General features: G+C 47.5%; 1 long non-coding RNA gene across 1 annotated transcript in view; it reads left to right on the top strand.

Moving 5' to 3' along the window:
• Nucleotides 1-5,384, top strand: part of LOC146861792 (uncharacterized) — a 224,358-nt gene extending 218,974 nt beyond the window's left edge. The window contains exon 3 of the long non-coding RNA XR_014978331.1: nt 5,013-5,384. This is a non-coding gene — a long non-coding RNA (uncharacterized LOC146861792). The remainder of the gene's footprint in view (nt 1-5,012) is intronic.
• Nucleotides 5,385-6,000: the final 616 nt, after the last annotated feature.

A 6,000-nucleotide genomic window follows, 5' to 3' on the forward strand; every position in this document is an offset into this window, starting at 1 on the left:
ATCCCGAAGGTGCCTTCGGAGTTTCATTTGAATGAACCCTTAATTTTGAACTCCTTTTTTCCGCGTCCTTCCACTCAAGCGGAACGAACATTGCATTCTTTGGATGTCCAAAGATGCCTGAAATTCTATCTGGAGCGCACACGCTCTTTCAGAAAGTCTACTCAACTATTTATCGCCTACAGTGCACCACGGAAGGGGTTACCGCTCGCCAAGAGTGGCATTTCCCGCTGGATCTCCAATGCAATTCAGTACTGTCATCAGGCTGCGGGCAAACCTTTGGATAAAAGGGCCCGGGCGCATTCTACGAGAGCGATGGCATCTTCAGTGGCTCTCTTTGCTGGAGTGGCGATTAAGGACATCTGCAGGGCAGCAACGTGGAGCAGTGTACACACCTTCACGAAGCACTACTGCCTGGAATCGGTGGGACGAGCTGACGCTGCGGTTGGTCAAGCAGTCCTCCGGAATCTTTTTCAATGAGAGGTGAGCTTTCCCTACAATCCCTCCATCCTGGTAAGCACATTTGGTTTCAGTAATGGTTGTTTTATCATGTGCACTGAGATGATTTTGTAAAGCCATGTAATTACCGAAATGTGCTTGTCGTGATCTACTGCTTGCTATTCTGATACAAAGCATGAGAATCTATGAAAGTTCCAATACTGGGGTAAGAAAACAAGTTACTTACCTGTAACTTTGGTTCCCCAGTATTGGTAACTTTCATAGATTCTCATGCGCCCACCCACCTCCCCTGGGAAAGCTCTGCCGGTTTACTAAGGTAGTGGCTGTTGGCACAACGGCTACGAAAATCTGAGGCTCTGAGCTCTCTCGGGAAGGTTCCAGAGGGTGAGGCTGTGCTGATTGGCCCTGGCGAAAGTTTGGGCTCTTTTACACAAAGAGGGTGATATACTACAAAATGAGATGAGGCCTAGGCCTATTTTTCTCTTTTGTTTCTATGGTTATACATATGTATATATATATATATTTTTGTTACCGAGGCTCCCATTCCGACGACGGGGAATGATACAAAGCATGAGAATCTATGAAAGTTACCAATACTGGGGAACCAAAGTTACAGGTAAGTAACTTGTTTTCATTTTAGCGGGCAAGATCTGTCCAAAGAGGGTGGCATACGCTTGTTTGTTAATAGGTTTGTAACTAACCTATTACCCGAGATATCAGCCCGACTTCAGGCTACGGAGAGTACCTGGACTACATCTACCCCTTCGACTATCTTAAGTATGGCTCAATACTATGAGCATCGGGAGAATGAGAGTAAGGAAAAAACGGAAAAGAGATCGAAGGATTTGAAGACTCGGGTTCTGTTACAGCAAGTTGAAAGAGGCCGAGGGAGGGGTCGGGGAACACAGAACTTCGCCCCACGAGGGGCGGGTCCTGGGCAGGGTGTAGGACGAACAGATTTAGGAATAAATCAGTGTGCATTCTGTAAGCAGGAGGGGCACTGGCGAGCTCAGTGTCCTTTGTTGCAGGCGCAAAACGGCGTTCCGAGGGGCCAAGGGAGAGGCCGTGCTGGTGGTCATCGAGGTGGACATACGAGACAGGAAGGTGTCGGGCAAGGTGAGAATAGTCAGAATTATTTTGACCATGGTCAGGGGAAGCAATATTACAATGAAGGATGTGTGAGCAACGACTCGGCAGGCTATTCTGAGGCATAGGAGAGCCGAGGACAGAGTGGGGGACGTGTGTCAATTCCAATAGATCAAAACGGACCTTATGTGCATGCCCGTTTAATGGATACATCAGGTAAGTTTCTAGTTGACACAGGGGCTATGAATAGTTCTGTTTCACATGCCCTTGTCCCTGGGTCTGCTCTGTCTGGCCAGAATAATATGTCTGTAGGTTTCTCTGGAACTCCGGTGGTAAGCCCCATCTCCCAACCTCTTTCTCTTACTTTGGGACCGATTTCAATTGATTCACCCTTCCTTCTGACTTCACAGTGTGGTGAGAATCTCTTGGGGATGGATATACTGAAGAGGCTGTATGCCCGCATCTATTGCTCTCCAGACGGTGTTTATTTGGCTATTAAGAAACCCTTTCCTCCTTCAGCGCAATGTTTCTCCAAAACGGACACTCTGCCCCCTGAGCTTGCAAAGATTCCGCAGAGTCTTTGGGCTACCGGAGATACTGATGTGGGTTTGTTCAACATACCACCCATTTCGATCACCTTGAAACAAAATGCCCGGTTACCTAGAGTCCCGCAGTATAAGATTGCTCCCGCAGGGGAGCGGGCATTATTGTCCATCGTTCATGATTTGATCCGCACCGGTGTAGTGGAAGAGACGGCTTCCAATACGTGCAATAGCACTATTCTTCCTATTCTTAAATGAGCCCCGATAGATCAAAGACCTGATTATGCTGACACCTATCGTTTTGTGATTGACCTGCGAGAAATAAACAAGATTGTAGTACCCCAATATCCTGTGGTGCCTGACATCACTACTATTTTGACGATTCCTCCGACAGCTAGATTTTTTTCTGTCATTGATTTGAAAAATGCTTTCTTTAGTATTCCTATTCATCAAGATAGCCGTTATCTTTTCGGCTTCTCATTAGGAGGCCGCAGCTTCAGATTTTGTCGCGCCCCACAGGGCTATACAGAAGGCCAGAGTATTTACAGCCAAGCGCTCAAAACGTTACTGGATACATTAACTTTGCCACCTGGTAACGTTCTGGTGCAGTATGTGGACGATCTCCTCGTGGCCTCTGATACCGAGCATGGTTGCCGAGCGGCGACGACTGCGTTGTTACAGCACTTGGCAGACCACGGTAATAAAGTCTTGTTGTCTAAATTTCAATATTGTCGACCGGAGGTGACCTATCTCGGTCATCTTCTGTCGAAGCAGGGAAGACGACTGACTCCGGATCGTATCATAACTATATCTAACATGCCTGTTCCTTGCACGCAACGTGATGTCCGCGCTTTGCTTGGCATAACTTCTTACTGTCGCCAATGGATCCCTAAATATTCCCTATTGAGTAAATCTTTCTTGCATCTAACGACTAAAGATGTGCATGAGCCTTTACCTTGGACAGCTGAATGTCAGAATGCTTTTGTTTCTTTGAAATCTGCTCTTTGCTCTGCTCCCGTGCTTGGCACCCCTGATTACCGGAAGCCTTTTGTACTCTACGTGCATGAGGTGGACGGTTGCTCGCTTTCAGTGTTAACACAAGGATTTGGTGGTAAGCAAAGACCTTGTGCGTACTTTTCGGCGGTATTGGATAATGTCGCCAGGGCACTTCCCAGTTGTCTGAGAGCCACGGCTGCGGTTGCAGTGGCGATCCGACAATCGGAAGGGCTCGTCCTGAATACGGACCTGACAGTGATGGTGCCCCACGCTGTGGACGTATTATTGAACAGGACGCAGACTCAGCACTTAACTAGTGCGCGTCTTACAGGGTACGAATTGACCCTGTTTGCGCCACACTTCACTATCAAGAGATGTGTCACCTTGAACCCTGCTACGTTACTACCTCTCCCTCTGGAGGACCACAGTCAAGACATACATGATTGCATATTTCGGACAGAAGAAGAAACAAAGGGGAGGATAGATTTGACAGACATTCCCTTATCTGACCCTCAAGGGGAATTGTATGTTGATGGCTCATGTTTTAGGTTGCCTAACGACACTACGACCGCTGCTTATGCGATCACCACATTGCAGACAGTAGTGGAAACGGCCAAGGTACCTTATCGATCGGCCCAGGCTGCCGAGTTAGTCGCACTACTAAGGGCTTGTGAACTGGGCGAAGGGTTAAGGATAAATGTCTACACCGATAGCCAGTATGCTTTTGGCGTAGCACATAGCTTTGGGAGATTGTGGGCAGAGAGAGGTTTCCTTACATCTCATGGTCAGAAAATAAAGAATGGTCAGTTGGTTTTGAGATTGTTGGCCGCCCTGACCTTGCCCCAAGCCATAGCCGTTGTTAAATGTAGTGCTCATAAGGCAGTAGTTGATGATGTAGGTAAGGGAAATTCCTTTGCGGACAGAATTGCTAAAGAAACTGCCCAATCCAATACCACCTCCATGTTTGTAACGAGTTTGCATAGAGGGATGGTAGAAACAGAGACATTCAATAACACTATAGACAGTGTGAGAGAATTGCAATTAGAAGCAACCCCTGAAGAACTAAAGTACTGGCAAGAACAGATAGGGAAGCTAGATGACAATGGATGTTGGATTGATCTATCAGAAAGATGTAGATGGCTACTGCCGAATGCATTTGTTAATGCGGTCGTGTCCATGGCACACGGTCCCGCACCTGTGGGGATTCAAGGTATTTGCGCAATACTAGATCCTGTGTGGTATAATACCAACATCCATAGGACTGCAAAGCAACTAGTCCAGAATTGCATGATTTGTCTACAGCATAATCCAGGAGGTAGTATCCCTGTTCTGACTGGTAGCTTCGCGCCCCCCACCCTACCTTTCGAGGTATTACAAATGGATTTTATTCAGTTTGAGCGGGTTAACAATCTCAAATACGTCTTGGTAGTGGTTTGTACGTTCAGCAAGTGGGTGGAAGCGTACCCCACCAAGGAAAATACTGCCCTAGCCACCACGAAGGCCCTAGTGAAGGAGTTCTTTCCCCGCTATGGGTTACCACGGGTGATCTGGAGTGACAATGGGAAACATTTTTATGCTGACCTTGTTGAACATGTTTGCAAGGGCCTGTCAATACAGCAGAAGTTCCATGCCGCCCGTCACCCCCAATCAGCAGGGCTGGTGGAAAAATATAATGGCATCTTAAAATTGAAATTAGCAAAGCTACAGGATACAACGGGATTAAAATGGCCTGATCTCTTACCCCTGGCTTTACTGTCTGTAAGAACTACTCCCCACTCCTGCAGTGGGATATCACCATATGAGGTGATATTTGGTAGGCCCGCTAATGTATGGGGTGTGCCGCAACCAAAATCCCTTAGAGACATTGAGTACCCTATGTTGGCGGATTACCTTTATGCACTAACTAAAGATCTTCGTTCCATTCATCAACAGATATCCGCAGTGCTGCAGCCTCTGCCGGAGGGTCCTGGACACAGCCTGGAGCCTGGACAGTGGGTCCTGGTTCGGAATTACCAACGGAAATCGAGTCTAGACCCATGCTGGACCAAGCCCTTTCAAGTGCTTTTGGCTACGAGGACGGCTGTAAAAGTTGAAGGGAAACGGCATTGGATTCATGTATCGCATCTGAAAAGGGTTCCCCTTCCCTTGCCGGATGATCAGCAGGACCAGAGCGAAGCGTTAAGGCACGGAAGTGATAAGCCTACCGAAAAGTCACCTTCCCCAGAAGCCCAAGGAGAAACGGATGGGCGAGTGGAGGGTGTCGTGAGTTCGGCGACATCTGCAACAGGTAGTCTGACACCTGGGAATGCAATACGTGACAAGGAAAGTCACACACCCAATCCTTTACCTGACCCCACTGTGCCTGTTCTGTTCATTAATCCCGAAATACCGGGTCATGTTCGTTACAACCTACGGCCCCGACAGAAAGCAAGGATCCCAGACTCAGCCTAGAGAATGAGAATGAAGGTCTGAGTAAAACCCTGGGAAAGGTAAAAACACTGGACTGAACTCGTTGGGAGCTTGGAACTTTTTGATAACGCTCTGTTCAGAAAGAAGATAGAGGCATTGATCTGTTGGTGGGGGCCCAGGTAGAGTTTCTTTTCAGCAAGAGTTGTGTCAAGGGCAAATCCGACGCGAGAAGTTTTTGTGCCCTCCTTCCTTTTTGTGTTACATGGAACAATAGGAGTCTGCCTGTGAGGCTCTATAACAGACACAAGAAAGAAGCACCCTCCGGCAGGTTGGACTGCTTGTAGATTCCCCCTTTCCCGAGATTATACCTGGACTTTTAGTGAGAATGTACCCTTTTGCTTGTTTTGTCCCTGAAGAGGAACGTCCCATAGTACACCGCCCTTTGTATCCACATTTGCCAATGTTTTCTACTTGGAGTTTGCGTGCCAAGATTGTTTTTATTGTCATAATA

The sequence above is a fragment of the Triturus cristatus genome, chromosome 2_2, assembly GCF_964204655.1.
Source record: "Triturus cristatus chromosome 2_2, aTriCri1.1, whole genome shotgun sequence".
Lineage (NCBI taxonomy): Eukaryota > Metazoa > Chordata > Amphibia > Caudata > Salamandridae > Triturus > Triturus cristatus.